Genomic DNA, 20,508 nt, shown 5'->3' with positions numbered 1-20,508 from the left:
TTTTGAAGTAGAGATTCTTTTAGTTTCGTTGCCAATGTTTACTGATTGTTATACGGATTGTCAAAATATGACACTAACTGATTGACTTTTTGATAAAAGATGACAATCTATACATATGAAAAGGAATGGTTTTGTGGGTCAAACAAAGCCACATAGATACTTGGAGGTGTGTTTGATTAAATCACCATCACACAGACTGTCTTAGAGCATTGGGTAAAAACAGTTACGACGGAAAGTGTTCGTACCCCTGTGTCGTGAGTAGTTTTTTCCTCATAACTTAAAAAGTACCACGATTCGGATAATGAAAGTGTAGTATATTATAAATATTATAGTAACACACATCTACATAAATATTTATATAAATTAAACGACAAATAAACTGTTTATAAACAAATAACCAAACATAGGAGGGGCAGAAAGTATTCGTACAGTTCAGAACGTGTGAAAAAAATGATAATCCCGTAAAAATTTTGCTTAGTTTGGCGAGTAAACTACATTATACCATTCCAGAACTAGACACTGGGTTCATAATTATTGGAATTTAGCCAGCAAAAAATTTACTTCCGGCAGTTTAACACCGTCTCCGTCATTATCTGCTTGGTCATCATGACGAACAGGAAACAACTATCCAATGATTTAAAAAATCGAATTATTATAAAATACAAGTCTCATGTGTCTAATTCCGGTATTGCTACACAACTTAGTGTGCCGAAATTTACTATTCAAAGCATAATTGCCAATTTTAAGCTTACAGGATCAACTGCTAACCTCTCTCGTTCCAGACGCCCCACCAAAATTCCACAGAGAACCAAGAGGAAGGTTCTCAGAGAAGTTAGTAGGAACCCTTCTTTAACACATAATGACATACAGAAACTGGTAAGTGAAACTGAGGTTGAAGTAAGCACCTCTCCAGTTATGCTTTTCTGGGTTCAAAGCATGCCGTCCTCGTAGAACTCCATATTTAAAGCCTGTTTATTTAGAAGCACGATTGAGGTATGCAAGAAAGCATGTAGATAAACCCTTTACCTACTGGAAGAGTATTCCATGGTCAGACGAGACTACAATTGAGATTTTCGGCCACAATGATGTTCGCAATATTTTCCGTAAGAAGAGGGAACGAAATCTTCTAAAAAACACCGTCCCTACAGTTAAACACGGAGGTGGCTCGATCACGCTATGGGGTTCCTTCAGCTCTTCTGGTGCAGGCAGACTTCACCACGTCAACGGAATCATGAAAAAAGAAGAGTACGTTGATATATTACGCACTTTTATAAGAATGATGCTCGGAACTTGCGGCTTGGGCGTCGTTGGATCTTCCAGCACGATAATAACCCTAAGCATACATCGAAATATGTGCAAGATCTGTGGTTAGCCAAGTTTGATGTTGCTTATGCCCATCTTCACATTCCCAGAGTGAAGTCATCATATCCTTATCTGTTTCGTGTACAAGGGTCAGGTTTGGAAGTTCATGGTTCTGCTCTTTGAACCAGCATCTACACCTTATGTCATACAAACTTTCTTTTCTCACCTCAATCAGTTGGGTCTGCTCACACACAACTATATGGATGACTGGTTATTCTAGGCACCATCTTGTCAGTTGTCAGAATGTCATATCCAGATTCTATTTTGAGAAGCCATCCAGATAGGCTTTCTTATGAGAACCGAGAAATCTATTATCATGTCAACTCAATACATTGTCCATCTAGTTGTTGTTTTTCAACGTTTTTAAGTTGGGCTCAGCTGACTCCCATTTGGTTCTATGCCATGGAACAGCCAGTCAGATCCATACTAAGTATCAACATCTTAGATTTCATGTGATGGTTAGATTTGAACAATACTACAATAAATGTTCCTCTACCAACCTCTTATCACGAGATTCATCTTTTCACAGATGTCTCACTTCATGGATAAGGTGTGTATATCAATGATCAAGAATTCTAGGGTCTATGGACAGAAATTCTTCCTTCCACATCAATATTTTGGAGATTCTTGCTGCCAATAGGCAGTGTCTCAAAGTATAAATTTACTAAATGATAAAATCATCATGATCTACTATTACAATTCCTGACAGCTGTATCTTATATTTCCTGTGAAAGACCAGTTGTTCTCAGGATTTTTATTTTTACACTTTGGATATTCTCTATTGACCTCACTCTCATCTTCTCAATTCAAGGTAAGTAGATATTCAATGTTTATTGGCACAAAGCTACAAGGCTATCTGTGCCAGACAAGATGTGGTACAATATAGGTATAGGGCAATTAAGGTAAAAAGTAAAATATGTAAAATTAGGAACTGCCAGGAAGACTGAAACAAGAAGTACACCCTTGCTGTCAGTTACCCAAAGTTGGCCTTTACAATCCTGAGTTCAGCTCAAAATAAAAATAAAAATTATAATGTGTAAAAGTAATACATGCCAGAAAAACTGAAGCATCAAGATCGAATTTGCAGTCAGTCACCTGAAGGTGGCCTTTCAAGTCCTGGGTTCAAATCAAAATAAAAATTGGAATGTGAGAAAGAAATCGTGTTAAAACATTAAAGTATGTACAAGAAATCATGCTAAAGCACTATATAGTTCGACAAAAACCTTAAATTAAATGTAAAAGACCAATGGCTCTTAAAAATGTAAAAACATGAGTGAGATGGGCAGTATCACCTATAACATGGGCCAAAGTCAACGGCATACCCACCTTACAAATATCTTTAAAATGGTGTCGTCGTTCCAGGTGGTAACGACGGTATGATAATAAAATGTGGATGATTGTGATCTGAATGCCACATAGACCACACATTGGTGCAGCAGTTTCAGATAAAAGGAAGTGGTGGATTAAAAACTGTGACCAATGCTTAACCTAGCCAAAACAACCTCCTCTCTTCGATCCTTACAGAAGCAAGAGAGCCAAAGACCTAGAGAAAGTTTGATTTGAAAAAGTTTGTTATTGTGTTGCTCATTCCAGGTTGCCTGCCATCTGGTGTACAGTCTAGATTTGTTAACTGGACCATAGTCCATGTAAGGAATGGGTACTGTGATGATAGATCCAGATCAGACAGACTTTGCTGCCTGTCGGCCAGCTCATTCCCACAAATACCAACATGATCTGGTATCCAAAAGAATTGGATGGAGACAGATAAGAGAGAAAGATGGGCCAGTTTGATTTCGATATTGATGAGAAGAGGGTGGTGACTATCATGAAATAATTCCAGGGCCAATAGACAGTTAAGTGAGTCCGTATATATTGTACAATTTGTATATTACATTATTTCAATATGATTTAGGGCAAGAGAGATGGCATACAATTCGGCAGTGAAAACAGAAACTGTAGGGGGGTTGTCTGTGTACTACAATCGAACTGTCACAAACCATGGCTGAGCCCACTGAGTCACCCAATTTGGAACCATCTATATATATAGGAATGGATGGAACATATGAAAGATGTTCAGCAAAGAAAGAATGATATTTCCAAGTGCGTGTATCTGCTTTCCTCAGATGACTCAAAGATAGGTTACAACTGGGGACAGTTATTTGTCATGGTGGAATAGGCTGATTTGAAGAAACTGCAATGTTATTCAAGGATAAATCCAAATCTTCTAATTGTGCCTGGATATGGAGATTAAAAGGAACAATGGCAGATCTTCTGTTATTAAAAAGTGTGGTCCATTGTGGTTAGAAAACACAACTCCATCTAGGATGCTTTGGTAAGGATTGAAGTTTAGAAGCATACAAATGGTGAATATACAGAGGGGGTTCATGAGATTCCACATACAGACTTTGCATGGGAGAAGTATGAAAGGCTCTGGTGATGGGCAGTATCCAACATTTTCAGTGCTGAGGTTCTGGAAGAACGATAAACCACAAACCCATAGTGAAGTTTGGATCAGACGAGAGCACGATAAATTTTGAGCATGGAGTATCGATCTGCTCCCCAAAAAGTAGAAGAGAGGACACGGAGAATGTTCATTGCTTCTAGACATTTGATACGAAGTTGCTTGATGTGTGATATAAAATTTAATTTACAATCAAATGTAAGACCTAAGAACTTTGCCTCAGGGACGACAGAAGCTACAACATCATCAAGACGGAGTTCTGGATCTGGGTGGATTCCCCGTTTGCTGCAGAAATGTATACAAACGGTTTTAGAGAGTGAAAGTTTAAAACCATTTGCTGTGGTCCACTTCAGTATCTGATTGATTGCAGTTTGTAGCTGCAGTTCGATAAACCACATGTTTGATGACTGACATAAAATGTGAAAGTCATCAACAAAAAGACCTTTTGCAACTGTAGGGGGTAGCTGTTCACTGATGGCATTAATCTTTACAATGAAAAGTGTGACACTAAGAATACAGCCATGAGGGACACAAAGTTCCTGTGGGAAAAAAATGAGAAAGTGTTGAGCCAACACGGACTTGGAATCGGCGCTTCAGTAAGAATTGCTTTATGAAAAGTGGCAATCGAAAAAACAGTAACAAGATGTTGTCACCTTAAAAATGCTTCTAGGATTGATGTTTCAAGGCGAATTATGTGGTCTATCGTAGAGCATTGTCTTCGGAACCCCACTGAGTAGGTGAGAGGAGGTTGTTTGATTCAAGAAACCAATGAGGCGAGCATTGATTATTCTCTCTAAGATCTTACTGAGACAACTTGTCAAAGCAATGGGACGGTAATTCGAAGGAATCGTTGGATCCTTCCCAGGTTTCAGAATAGGGAGTGTGATAGCTTGGTGCCAAGCATCTGGAAAGACGTTCTCCTGCCATATCTGGTTAAAGACAGCTAGAAGAATAGTAAGAGAGTTCTGGGAAAGGTGGCATAACATCTCATAATGTATATTATCGGGTCCGACTGATGTATTGCCAGACCGATGAATTGCAAGTTTGAGTTCCATCAGTGTAAGAGGGTGATTGTAGTCATAGGGATGGTCAGTTGAAAAGGAAAGAGGCAGATGCTTTGTCTGTGTTTTAATGGCTAAAAAGGAAGGGATAAGTTCAAAGAGCTACATAAACGAGAGAAGAAGTCCCCAAGAGTATTGGCAATGCTCTGTGCATCTGCAACTTCGTGGCCATCAGATATTAAGATAGAGAGGGGGGGAAGAAGTATATCTTCCACTCACCCTCTGGATCTTATCCCATATAACTTTTGTGCTGGTGGTTGAAGAAATGCAGGAGGTGTATTTAATCCAAGATTCCTTCTGGCTTTGACATCTAACTTGCCGAGCGTGTACACGGGCTTGTTGAAATGCAATGCGGTTTGAGAGCGTGGGGTATCTTCGAAATTTATCCCAAGCACGTTTCTGAGTTTTTCATGTAAGAGAACAAGCAGAATTCAATCAAGGGCGGGGATGCCGTGGGGAACCTGTCGAGGTTTCGGGGATGCATCGAGTAGCAGCTTATATAATACAATTACTTACTGCTGTTATACAATCATCTATGGATGATTTACATGAGATGGCAGGATAAAGTTCCGAGAGAGTAGTGAAAGAAGGCAGTTGGCCTGGGCCAACTTCCACCAAGGTACATGGGTCGAGTGGTACTGATCACGGCCAATCTCTCGTAAGATGATGGGAAAATGATTACTACCTGGTGGATTAATGTCAACCTCCCAGGAAAAGTGAGTGAGTAGCGAAGGGGAACAGACAGAAAGATCTATAGCTGTAAATGACTGACTAGGTGCATGAAAATATGTGTAAGAGCCAGTATTGAATAGAGCAAAGTTGTGGTTCAGGAGCATATGCTCTATGACGCGCCCTCTTATATCAATACGGGAGCCACCTCAGAGGGAATTATGCCCATTGAAATATTCCAAGTTTAAAAAGGGGGTTGGCAGTTGCTCAATGAAGGTATCGATGTGTGATTGAGAAAAATGCATTTCAGGTGTAAAGTTTCGAGAGCAAATAGTGATGGTACGATCAAAGGAGACACGAATGGCTACAGTCTCCAAGGGTGTGGTCAATGACAGGGACCGGGTGGTCACATGCTGATCAACCAGCAATGCAACTTCCCCATGTCCCCATCCTACACATAACCTGTCTTTCCAGCATAATGAATAGTGTCGGATTGTAATAGGCTGTAGAAATGTTTCCTGCAAGGAAAGATATACGGGATGATAAAAGTCAATCACATCTTTGATGTCAGTCACATTTGATTGTAAACCTCGACAATTTCATTGAATTAATATGGCCATGTGTAATTATTTCAGAGAAGAAGACGGTAAAGAGTCCTTCTGTTCATGACCGCGTTTTTTTGTTTTTTGGATGTGTGTCTATCGCCCTCTATGGATCCTGCTTTAGTACGAATGGTCGGGTCTGAATTTATTGGTATACGTACTAGTGATTGAGGGCGAGGACGAATGGCCTGTTTAATTTTTGGGGTATCAAGAAAGGGAAACCCCATGGAAACATCTTGACTTGAAGAAGGTGAAGTTCGGCAATGACTGGAAGGTGTGGTCAGGACAGAGATGGAAGGAGACATTGATTCGTGAACTGTGTTGATTTTGGGAAATGTTTTATTAAGATTTGCTGGTGAAGATTGTGTAGGGGATAGGGTAAAGTCTGTCTGGACTCATACTGTAGTAGTAGAACGGGTTACAGCAGCATAAGTTCTGGACGGAATAGGTGATAATAATTTCCGAGCCTCTGTGTAAGTGAGATTGTTAACTGTCTTGAGTCGCTGTACTTTTTCTTCTACCCATTTAGGGCAAGAGATAAAATAAGAAGGATGCGTACCATTATAGTTTAAACAATCTGGTTCGAGTTGGCATTCGAAGGCAATATGGTCTTTACCACTACAACGGGCACAGGTCAAGGAACTACGGCAAGATTGTTTTGAATGATCAAATCGTTGACAATGGAAACATCGTACAGGATTTGGAATATAAGGTCGCACCTTACAATTCAGATATCCTGCTTTTATTGTGGTGGGAGGACTTAGTACAGTAAATGTTAGTATTCGAACATTTGTTGGTTCCAGAATTACATCTTTTCGAGTGAAGATTCGGCAAACTGCTGTGACATCTTGGTTGGTGAAACCTGCGAGGATCTCCGATTCGGGGACAGTCCTTAAATCTCTTTTAACTATGACTCTTCTGGAAGTATTCAAAGTGGATTGAGGAGTAACTTCAATGGGTATGTCCCCCAAGGCCTTTGATGTCAGGAGGAGTTTGGAATGCTGTGATGAAGATGTTTCCACTAAGATGTCTCCCGAACGTAGCTTGTTTACCAATTTATGGGAGCCAGCAATCCCTTCTGAATAAAAAATGGGGACATTTGCCATAGATGTTTGTCACTTAGAGAATGCAAAATTTAGAATCGCAGGACAGATTCAAGTGGTGAGTTAGGCTGTACAGATTGATCAATGCGTGGTCGTTTTCCAGTAGTCGGGTTTTTCTCGATGGTTTCAAGTTGTTATTTTTTCGTTTTAGGAGTATCCATAACAAGTAGAAAATTTTTCGGTGCCCACTGACCCCACCCACCATAAAGCCCTACAAGGGGACGCACTACAGTGCTTTAAGGGCACTGCAGCGATGCCAGGGTTTCATGAGCACTATAACCGAACACTAGTGTTGTTGTGGACTCGTTGTGGACGTTCAATGCTGGTACTCAGTTGACTCTGGCCCAAATGGACTAGCTGATTGATCCTGGAGGGCTTCCCTAAGACCGCCCGTTTACTGGAATTCAAGGCCAAAGTGGTGTGTTGGAGTTGGACCTCTCAACAACCAGGATTCTCTTCTCCCTTCTCCCCTTCACGGGTTACCACGCACGGCAAACACGCAGGTGAATGTTTAAATCCCAGAGGAGGTAAACTGTAAGAACAGAACATTCTCTGGGAGGTCCCCTCACCACGTACAGGAATCCACATCGAGGTTCTCAATTCTAGGTGTGCTTTTATCAAACCAATTCCATACCAGAAATTCCTACTTCAATATACTTTATACAGGAAGTAACTGACCAGAAATTTAACAACACACAGTATCTTAACCATTTTTATATTTGATGTATCCAAGCTGCCTTGATCTGCTCTGTTATTGAGCAAAATGAAATGGGTATAGAAGCCAGTGTTGTTAATAAATTATTAATTTAATACCACTCATAATTTTTTATAATTTAATCTAAATTATAATTGGCATAAGAACTTAAGTAGAAAGAATATTTTATTTTGTTCGACATGAACTTTGCTTCTACCATGTTCACTAGATGTATTCATTTCAATATTGTTAATATCTTACAATTTCATGGATGGATTTTGATTAAACTTACAAATTAGATACTAATTACAAAGTTCTTGACTTTACGAACTTTTGAAGGCTATAGTCACAGTTCGAGGTCATCAAAACAGTGGTATATCTTACTATAATGGACGTAGTGTTTATGTCAGTATCTACATTTTTAACCAAAACTCTTGGGCCATTTATTGAATGACAGAAATTATATTTAGTATTGATACCTCATTGAAAAGAATTTAGAAGTGAACTTTTTTAAAAAACGATTTTTTTTTCTGGAAAGTACTTCATGGGAAATGTCTTTATATTGAAGTCTCAAGTCACATAGAATTATTTGCATCAAAATGATTCAATGTACAAAGTACAAACTTTTCATAAATTTTACTGATAGAAAAAATAATCTTTTATATATTAAAATAGTACCATTTATTTGAAAAAAAAACATGTTTTGTTAAGAATTCTAATTTCTCAGCACTAAGTTTAAAAAATTACATCAGTATTTTACTTAAAATCATGTTCTGTTATAAACATATGGTTGTTGAACATACCATAGATACTTTTATAATTATCTGGATCTTGAATACCCAAAGAATTAATTTTTTTTTATAATTTGTGTTGGTTGCAACATCCTATAGGAAACACAAATATTTTGGTTACATACACAGATACTGATTTATGTTCAAGATGTCACACCTGAAAATTGAATGGATTATTTTACCAGACTTATACAAGTACTACATTGTGAAATTAGGGAGATTTTATAGTATAAATCAAGTGGCAATACTAGATAGATCACCACCAACTTCCAAAGGGTCAAGACCTGCTGTGAACAGTTGTATTTTCATATATTTTAACTTCTGTGACTTTATTTGAAGTTTCTATGTTTTTACCAAACAACTAGAATGATGTAATAGCTTCAACAAGAAAGTGAAATGTTAGCTTCCCTCTAGTGCTTATCTTACTTTACAACAAAGAAAAACAGGTTTTATGGCCATTACTACTCATGTTCCTGTCAATGTTTGCCCAAAATATAAGCGTATCTCATTCCAACCTTACACTAGAAAAAGACACATCTGTTGTCTTTATCAAAGTTTTGTCTTCTTTGGTTCACAAGAAGACATGTGTACATGAAGATCAAAGCAGGATCTGTACTTACCTTATGGTTGCCCTTATGTTTCTCTTACAGATCTTTTCACACAACTACGATTATCTCAGTGTATATCATGTGACATGTTACAAAAAAACAATATGTACATTACTGTGACAGACACTACAACTGTATGGTTTCTCCCCTATGTTAATCAAATCACCACTCATGTAAGTTACCATAGTTTCCAATACCTATGCAACTGTAAAACCTCCAAAGTCACTAGATGTTTCTCCAGTGTAAAAACATTGCTTACATATTTCATTGTAACTAAAACTTCAGTGTTAGAAATACACATTACGAACAACTTGCATTACGTTTTACTGTTGTTTTTATTAAATATCTATACATACAAATTACAGAAACTTTTCTTTATATGCATTATGCATGATATTTCTCATCACAGACATCACAATTGTATAATTTCTCGTCCAACTACATATATTGGTTGTACATCAAGGATTTATATAATATATATAAACCTTAAGACTTGGCAATAATGTGCATTAATTCATTTATTTACAAATGCACAACCTAAAATTGGTTTAATCCCCAGGTGTATTTTCATACTTTTATAAGCAGCTTTTCTTGACAAAATCTCTAACACACACAACAAAGTTTCACACTCATTCTCATGATCTTCTCTCAACATGTCACCACTCCTTGATTTCAGACATTTGCATTTTTCTTTAATCCCTGTAAACTTTGTTAGACACCTACATTTTACTTATTATACAAGTGCACTGTGTGTGAATTCTTATGTTTTTCTAGTCTGCTGTTTCTTACAAATTTCAAGTTACATACAAAACCACAAAGTAGTCAATTTTCAGTCAATATTATAATACAATGTTTTAACACAACATTAGACCTATCAGTTCCATCTCAGTTGTTCCATCCTATGAAGTAAATTAAAATAATTAAAGTAAATAAGAAATGTGAAAGCCAACCCTTTATTCATAGGCTTAAAGTTTTTTTTTCCTAAACTCACTTAAATCTACTGTCTGTACAACACCTGAATGCAATTCATTCCAAAGGCCAACCACTCTGTTAAAAAAAAGAAACTGTCTTAACTGAAGATGACTTCTCTTGTCAAAAATTATATATGACTCCTAATCAGGAGCATTAAGTATGAAAAAAACAATACACCAACACAAGATTCTTAAACTCCTTTAGTTCTTCTTTATCCAAGAGAAAATAATTTCAGAGATCTTAATCTCTTCACATGACAACTTCTCCACCAACCATTCTGGTAACCATCCTCTAAACCCTTTCCAACAATTCAATGTCTTTTCTGAGATAGGGAGACCAAGACTGAACACAGTATTCCAAATGCAGCACAACCAGTGATCTGCACAATACAATTTATATATTCCACAAACTTGTATTTAGTATTTCTGTAGATACAACCTAAAATCCTGTTTGTCCTACCATTAGCAACAGCACAATGCTTGGATGGCTTTAAAAACTGATCAACTATTACACAAACTCCTTCCTTCCATAACACTGTTAAAGTTATTCCCACCCAAATTATGATAACTCACATGCATTATCTTGCATTCATCACAATTAAAACCCATCTGCTATTCACTTCCCTAACTCACTAAATGATCTAAATCCTTATGTAAATCAGTAACATCTTCTTCACAGCCAGCAACATCCAAGAACTTAGTATCATTTGCAATTTTAAGTAATTTATTGAGTATTCTTTCATCTATGTAATTAATGTAAATCAAAGAGTAATGGTCAAAAGATTGATCCATGAGGTACACCAATATCAATGTTAATCCAGTTTGACTGAACTCCATTTATAATAACCTTTGACTTTTTTCCACCAAGTCACTCTTCTATCATATTAGCTAACTTAACCCACACACCAATAGAAGTAATTTTTTTAACAAGCCTTTTATGTGGTACTTTGTCAAATGCTTTCTGAAAATCAAGACACACCAAATCTTCACCCTACCATTATCTACACAAGCAATAACCATTCCAAAGAATGTCAAAAGATATATAAGGCAAGATTTTCCCTTAATGAAACCACATGGACTATTTAGTAAAAATATATGAAAAGTCATTTAAGAAATGACTTTACAAAGCATCTCTTAACAGACTTTCCAAGACCTTTCCCACAACTGATGTAAAACTAATGGGTAAAAAATTACTGGGACAATTCTTAAAATCTTCCTTGAAAAAGAGAGTTACATTAACTAACATCAAATTCTCTGGTACCTGTCCACTATTCAAAGATTGGATACTGGAGTCATTTACTCCTATTTTTATGTCAATCTTTAACTTCCTCAAAAACCTTTGGGGAAACATCACCTGATATCTTGTTTCCATTTATCAACTGTTCAAGATGTATAATAGTGCTTAAATCTTCTTATAAGAAAAAAATGAATAAAAATCAAAACTTAATAACCAAGCAACCTCATAGTCATCAGTTACCAGTCTTTGTTTTTCTTCCCTCTAGGGCCCTTATTCCTACCCAAACATGTTTTTACCCTTAATGTATTTAAGGTAGCCCTTACTATTAATTTTTATATTTTCAGCCAACCTTTTCTTATAATTTCTTTTTAGATGTTCTAATTTTTTGCTTCACCTACTCTCTTGATCTTTTATGACCTAAATATTCTATAATGTCAGTCAGTTTAAATGTCTTAAACATATGAAAGTTTTCTTTAATTTTAACACTAAATTCTTTGTAAGCCAACCTGATTTTGTACTTGTAGCTACATTTTTTTTTCTGTAAAGGATATATTTACCTTGAATATTTAAATATTTATCTTTAAAAACTTTCCACATCTTATCAGTGTCTCCAAATAACTCATCTGCCCAATTTACAACAAATAATTCTTGACACATCCCTCCAAAATTTGCTTTTTTTGAAAATCTATAACCAAAATATCTATTTCTTATTTCCACATGCAGCACAACATCGAACCAAATAGAACAATGATCACTTGCACCTTGATGTTCCTGATTTCCACCCTTGCACTCATTTCAGTATTAGAAGTTAACAATAAATCAAAAATAACATTATTTCTAGTAGATTCTTTGACTAATTGGTGAAGAAAGCCATCTTGAAAAGTTTCCAAAAGCATTTCTCCCTCATGGTTTGACTCTAGTGTTTCACAATCAGTATGTCTGAAATTAAAATCACTCATAATTATGACATCACTAACAGTGAAAATCTTAATTTCATGGTAAGGTTTCTAACTTATTTCATCAGTAGCATTTAGTGGTCTGTAGCAAATTCCCACTAAAAGCCTTTGCCCTTTATGTCCACTAATATAAACCTAAGTGGATTCAGTCTCCTTGCTATTATATTTGAAATAATAAACTTTTCTCTGTCTCTTATTCTTGTTATATTTGGTTTTTCCTGGCTCTCACCACTGTCTAATTCAACATTTCCATAACACCACAATTAACAGCTTCAGTGAACAAGTTAACCCCTAAACTATTTAGATGTAAACCATCAATTCTAAAAAGCTTCCTTCTACCCCTGAACTGATCCCATAGTCCAATCTGTTCATCCTTTCATACTAATCTGAGCCTAGCATTTAGCCATAGTGACCTACTTGTAACATGCTTCTATTGTACTTACCAATTAGTTCCTCTGACCTACCTTTCCCTAAGTGAACTCATCACCACCAGCAACCCAACTGTTTTGTGTTTCATCAGTGTATCTTAAATAGTTTTAAGATATTATTATATTATAAATTATTTATCAAACACTATAAAACTGTATGGTTCTCATTCTGTGTCACTTCATGTGTTCTAATGTCACTACTAATGTGTGTATCTTCTCGTGTATGTTAAGATGACCCTTGCTACAAAATTTTTATCACAAATTACACAATTATACAGTTTCTCCCCAGTGTGCATCTTCTCATGCACTTTAACATGATAATTTCTACTAAATTCTTTGTGACACACTAACAGCTGTATGGCTTATCTCCAGAATGTATCATTTTGTGTGTTTTAAGGTTATTATTACATAAAAACTTTTTTCCACACTCTAAACAACTGTAAGGTTTCTCCCCAGAATGTATCCTTAGATTCACTATGAGAAATGTTGGATAATTTCTGGTTATTCACCCTCAACAGTGTTTCATCAAATATATTATCACCACTTTGATTCAGTGATCCATAATTTGTTGACTTTGAAACAAGAGATTTTGTCTTTACAATACAATGACCAGGAAACTGTTTTCCAAAATAGTTGTTCAGGTATAGATTTGGATCTACAATCAAAAGATGGATGTAAATAAATATAGAATTAATAAAAATAAACATATGATGATTTAGTAACTGCATAAATAACTATTAGTATGGACTAAACAGTTAATCCTATAAAAAACATTAGAAAGGTACACCCTTGTGCAAATTAATTGAAACAAGACAGAAAATTACGATTTTTTCAATTTTTTGCATTTTATTTCTGAGAATCCAAAAATTACTCACAAATTAATACATGATATGACTGCTTTTATTTTTCAGAAGATCATTAATCCACTTTGACATCGAGTCCACGAGTTGACTGCAATCTTTACTAATGTTTGGATAGCGGTACCACACCTCAATTATGACCTCAATTAGCTTATCTTTCGTAGTACAGTATTTTCCCTGAAGTCTTTCTTTACAAATTCCCCAAAGATTTTCTATAGGATTTAAGTTTGGAGAGTTTACAGGCCAGTCCAGCACCTTTATTTGCATTGTAGTCATAAAATTCTTCACAAGTTTCAATGTGTGGCATGGAGCTAAATCTTGCTGAAAAATGCCAGATCCATCTGGAAATCTCTTTTTCAATTCTGGAACGACTCTTCTCTGCAAAACTTCGATGTACTGTGGTCCTCACAGCATACCTTCTACGATATGTAAGCCTCCGACGCCATAGTAGCTGAAAAAGCCCCAAAATATCTTCTTCAAGGGATGTTTTATGAACATGCAGACTTCTTTGACACTGTATGAAGAAATGAGTCTCGTCACTGAATAACACCTTCCTCCATTGTTCTTGCGTCCAGTTCTTGTATTTCAGACCCCATTGATACCATTTTTTCTTCATTGAGTTGGTAAGAAGTTGTTTTTTGACTGGTCTTCTTGTCCTTCTAATGCAATTTTGAATGACGAAATATTCCTCAAAATTTTATCACATATCCCAAAAATAGATCGACTGTACTGCAAAATACACCTAATGACACCGTCCATGTGAAAAAATGACTATTAAAGGAAATCAGCGGGTCCAGCGAACTTACACTGGCCGCCATGCTGAAAATATTGTAAAATGACCATTTGTTTCAATTAATTTGCACAAAGGTGTATATATACAACAAAACAGATCAAGACTGAATAGTAAATAGTTATTATTTCATATCCCTTGAACGAAGGCTTTAAAAAAATGTGTCCACAGATTAAATGAGAACTTGAACAATACATAACAGAATCTGAAACAAACAGTGATAACAATATTTACACACATTCAGGTTTATTACAGTAGTTAACATCTAACAGGAGTATTTAGAAGGTGAAATGTAAGGGTGATAACATGTAAAAGAAATGTTAGTTGAATGCACTGGCAGATGTAAAGCTGTGTGGTCCCAGGGACTAACAAGTTTTGTGGGCCCTAAATCCTATATAATTTTACATTGAATAAAACTATCAATGGGCCCTGGAGTTGAGACCCCTCTAGTCCCTCCCTACCTGAATACACCACTGGTTGAATGGCCTATTTTATAAGACATGCAAACATTACTCAATAAAAATTATACTTCCTATTAGTAAACATGTGCTTGTTACTTGGTTGTATTTGTCAGTTAATTAACCAACTGGCTAATGGATTAGTTAGTATACACTCCAAAAACCCAAATATGTATAAGACAAAATAAAAAATGATTGTTATTTGAATATCTTGTAAAAACATTATTTTTAGACTAAAAGTTTTTAAGGTAATCAAAATACTTACTTCTTGGTGAATGAATCACTCGTGTCAACTAAATACAAGCAACGGATTCCCATTACATTTGTATTTAAAACATGCAACAATCTCACACTGACTTTCCATATAATATACAAATAAGACCAAAAAAAAAAGTATCATGATTAGAATAATGAAAGTATAATACATTATAAATATTATACTAACACACATGTACATGTACCTCCTCATGACACTTTTTAAGTTATGAGCAAAAAATTACTTGGGATGAACACTTTCTGTTATAACTGTATACTAAAGATTATCTTCATTATAAAACTGATTTCTGAAATGTTTAAAAATTTAATGTTTGTTACTGTACACACATATCAAATGTTCATTTTGCTGCCATCATTCTTTTGTTTGTAACAGTTATATGTTCTTATTCATAGCTGATTTTCTTTTGTCAAATGATAGTTATAAAACAAAATTATCATAACAGGTAACACACTATATTACTTCAATGTTACATACATGTTCTATAAACATATCTAATTATTTTTTTTAATTAACAGAACCACAACAGTTATAAACCTACAGTTACCTCAGTATCATTGGTAACATCACACTTTTCTTCTTTTATTTTACAATCAAAGACAGTAAATGATGGTCCTTCTTCTGGGCTGGTAGCTCCTCTTTTAACTAAATGTGTAAAATAAATTCTGTGAGATGACACATTTCCTTACTACAGTAACACCTCTCTCTCAACTTGAACATTTTACAGAAATAACAAAATTTAATTATAATATAAAAAACTGATAAAGGATTATAAATAATTGTGTTATATTCTTCCTTCAAGTGTAGTTTTTTATGTACTAATAATTCACAAATGAATAATATTACTTAATGTGTACAAATTATAATATGTAGTATGGGATGCCAATAAAGTAATGCACTTTTTAGATGAATGTGATAATAGTATGTGAAGAACATTATGAAGCTAACAGATACAGTCACTCTCATATTTAATTGACTGTTAAAAATGCAATGAATAATTCTATGATGTATTCTGAGCCACAAACATTGAAATTAGCTCCTGCTAAAAATTTTTTGTTGACTCAGTACAGACAGCCTAAAAACATGACTAAATACAACAAAGTTATAAATTACGCTTGTATATTATCTAAGTTTTAGTGTATTAGCTTCAAACAATTATCTTCTCTGTCACCTAATAAAATTATATTTGTAAACATTTTGGAACAACTTGTATTTAAAATAATCTGGACATTTTGTGACTGGTAATTTTCTAATATTGACCAGTGATGACCATATAAACATGCAGTAATCCTCTAATGATATTACAGAAGTCAAATAAATTGACAATTAAATAATGGAAACCTGTTTAACTGTCACTGATAATTATTATATTGTTTTTATTTAAAATATACATTGAGCTTAGAATTACAAATAATTATATAACCATTCAGCTAACTTATTTGTACAGGATAAACAAACAATAATGTTAAACAAATAACAATCTCAGTTATCAGAATATTTAGCCATCGCTCACTGTACTGTTATTATATAACATGTATTTGATTTTATTTACTTTATATCACACATGCAGAGTATAAAATCTGTGTACAGCTAAAGATATAAATGTTACAGTTTGTCGTTAAACATTTCCACAAAATTACCAAACTAAAATGGCTAAATATTGAAAATAAATGTATCAATTGATGAAATCTTCTATCAACATTGTTGTTGAAATTAATACACCTTATTACTCAAGCAAATCATTGTGACTGAAAACCTTTAAGAAACATGAGTTACTTTGGCCTGTCAACTGAAACAGTACTGAGACTTTTCAGAATGCAAAATAACAAATATAAATCAATTTGACATATTTTGAAGAATATCCTCCAGTAAAAAAAACACATCCAGCTAACTTTATAAATGCTACGTTTTTTCACATAAAAATCAAATTGTTTTGTCATAAAAACAGAAAATGGCCAATGATTTCAACTTTGTCACAGAAATACCAAACAGGCTGAAGTAAAGATGTATATATTTTCATGAAGTTCTCCGTTCAGTAATGAACAATGAATCCATTAAACCTACAGAAAACAACTAAAAACACAGAATGAAGTCCAACAGAATGAAGAATATAAACCACAAAATGGTCACCAAGACCTCTTAATCACTCTGTCCTTAAAATATTATTCTGAAGTTTTAAACAAAAAGCTAGTTGTAATAACAAAAAATTATAGAACACTTGTTGCAACAGTTCTTTCTATCTTTATAATGAAAGTCTTTGCAGAAGATGCCTGATTCATATCTGCATAGTATACAATGGTAACTTATTTCCTAAACACACAGTTAATACATACGTAATTTCAGTTTGGATATATAATAATAATCAAGTAAGCGATAATTCTTATTTGTTTCAGTTGTCCATGGGACATGGATCCACCGATTACTTGATGTTCTTTGTGTCAACAGTTATGTAATGGCTTGGGGTTTCCTTGCTGGTGAATGCCATTCAATCAGTATAATGTATCTGAGGAATGGGCTGTGAGAAACTTCGATTTATTGACATTTTTAATATTAAAAACCAGGTTCTCCTCTGTTTGGTGAAGTTTTATATCGAGATTTTATGAAGTTTATTAGAATTTTGTAACAACTCTAACTTTCGTGTAAGTTACTACAAAGATTTATTTTGTTTTTTAAGGGTTTTAAAACTTTTGATTTGTAGTTTCATTTTCTTTTTCTATTGCCTTACAAACAGGTTAAAGGTGAATTCTACAGAAAAGAAAACTTTGCAGTCAAAAGAACTACTCATACTGATTAATTTTACAGGTTCACATTTTTTATATAAAAAAATGTGCTAATAAATGAAACGTAGAACTTGGTGCAGAAAGAGACCTTTCCGAGAGGAAATCCGAACGTTTTAATTTTTACGTTTGCCGCTAGGAAAAATACTGTGACGTAATAGTTGCCAAACAAACCGCCAACGCCAGCATGTTGAATGTAAATAAACACGGTCAATGCATACAGAGAAACAGAGGCGGAGTCTGTCTTGACTTTGTGTTCTGAACAGTGTTGAGTAGCGCCATATTAATTCGAACCTATTCTGAACGAACCTAGAACAGTTACTTTTGACACATATCTGACAAGTTCTAACGATGAGCACAATTCCACGAGCGAGAGTAGCGGAACTGTGAGTGATATTGATAGCGCCCAGGCCGGTTGCGAGTCAGTCATACCTACAGTGGAAGAATGGTAAGCCTAAATCATGACAACAAATATGGTCTGTATTATTTCACGAGCAATTTGAGCATCTCGAAACCTGTCTGGTGTTTATAAATTATTGGTATCACAGACTGGGTTTTATTTGTTTATACTTTGTATATGAACAACGTACTGTTTACCAGCAATAGTTTATGATAAATAATCAAAATAGTATTAACAAGACTAATCTGACTATTGAATATTGTTAAATCATGAATGACAATTTCTTATTCAAACTAACTTATCAGTACCACAAGCAAAATCTATTGTTGGAAGATTTTCTGTCGGGGTTGCTACAGTCTTCAAGCCAGATGCGAATACCTGTACACCTCTGGAAACAGAATACCAGCCAGTCTGTGTCCCTCTTAGAATAGGCTAAAACAATAGGTTTTTATTCAGGTATTGAAATAATAACATTATTTCACGGTTAAATTCAAATTAATATAAATAAAATTATAATCAATTATTGCAACTTATGAATGTTTAATCTAACAATCATGATCTACTTACGAGAGTCTGAATAGACACACTCTGAAATGAATCAGCTCTAGAGTCTAGGCAGTTATCATCAGGGGTGGGCTGAATCACAACTTCCTCTACAGAAGTAAGCACAATGTCATCAGCAGCACTTTCCTCTAAAAGCAGAAGATATGAGATTATATATTAAAACAACATGCTTTATGAGGTTTATGAGATTCACATTTAATATGACAATGTCAAAGTACTGTGTTAAGATTAATTTTATTATGATGAGTTATGGAAATATGTTTTGAAGTTTATATTTGATTTTTTACAAGTCTACAATTTTTTAAAAATACATAACATGTACTTGATTACTTCAACATGTTCAAGACATAGTCTTATTTCAATTTATCTTGAAATGTTAAATTTGAAAAATGGAATTCTTCAAACTTTTCCATATTCAAAAATGACACAAAAACATCTACAGAATGATCTACCAGCTTTTAAACTTGGAATATACTCTATTAGGGATAGATTTGTCCACTGTCTAGACTAGGAAATCAAGGTTTCACTGACTTTCAGGTGCCAAAAATGCAAAACACACTCATGAATGTGAAATGTGTATGTCTAGTTACATTCTTAAAAAAATAGTACTTTTTAAATTATTATATTATACTAGTTATTGTTTATCGCTTTATACTGCACACATACCTTTAAGTTTGTTCTTTTCGTGATGGCAAGGGATTGCTTCAGAGGGGTGGAACCTTTATGCTGTAGGCTGAGATCAGTCCTCAGCTCTACACGAGGAAAGATGGTGGGGACGATCCTGTCTACTGCCGATGATTTTTTCAGTCTCAACCTGTCTGGCTTGAAACCCACGGAATCCAAAACAGTGGGATCCAACAAAAAACATGAGCGTTCAAAGTGATCTTGACAAAGCTTTGCATGGTGTGAAGGAATCCAGTTCTTCCTATTGACCATTTGCACCCACTGTCGCTACTTGGCTGGTTCCTTCTCCTTGCACGGAAACGAAAAGAAAGTTTTGCCCGATGCCAAACCGTTTTTACAACTATAAGCAACACAGTAAACCATATTATCATAAAACAAACATAAAGTAGCAATGTCAAGACAAAAAATAATCTCACAAAATATGTAATCCGAAAAAAGCACGGATAGATTTACATAAAATACCAGCACTGAAAGTAACAAAATGGTCAGCGTGCAACGAAGCGTGTTTGGCAACTATTACGTCATAGCTGTAAAACGTCACGGAAACAGCCGAACGACCAAGAGAGACTTGAGTTCGAGGACCCACATTTTTTGTTTCGTTTTTTACTCAAAAACTAAAGTGTTTAAAAATATGGCAACCACACAGGAATTATATCTAGCCAAAGTACAGTTCCTAAGGCAATTATTAAATTTTTTGTTGAAAATTCACCTTCAACGACTTTCTGAGTTCCGGTCGCCCATTTGACCTTCAACCATTT

The sequence above is a fragment of the Tachypleus tridentatus genome, chromosome 1, assembly GCF_004210375.1.
Source record: "Tachypleus tridentatus isolate NWPU-2018 chromosome 1, ASM421037v1, whole genome shotgun sequence".
In the NCBI taxonomy this organism is placed as follows: Eukaryota; Metazoa; Arthropoda; class Merostomata; order Xiphosura; family Limulidae; genus Tachypleus; species Tachypleus tridentatus.
This window is presented reverse-complemented; position numbering follows the sequence as displayed.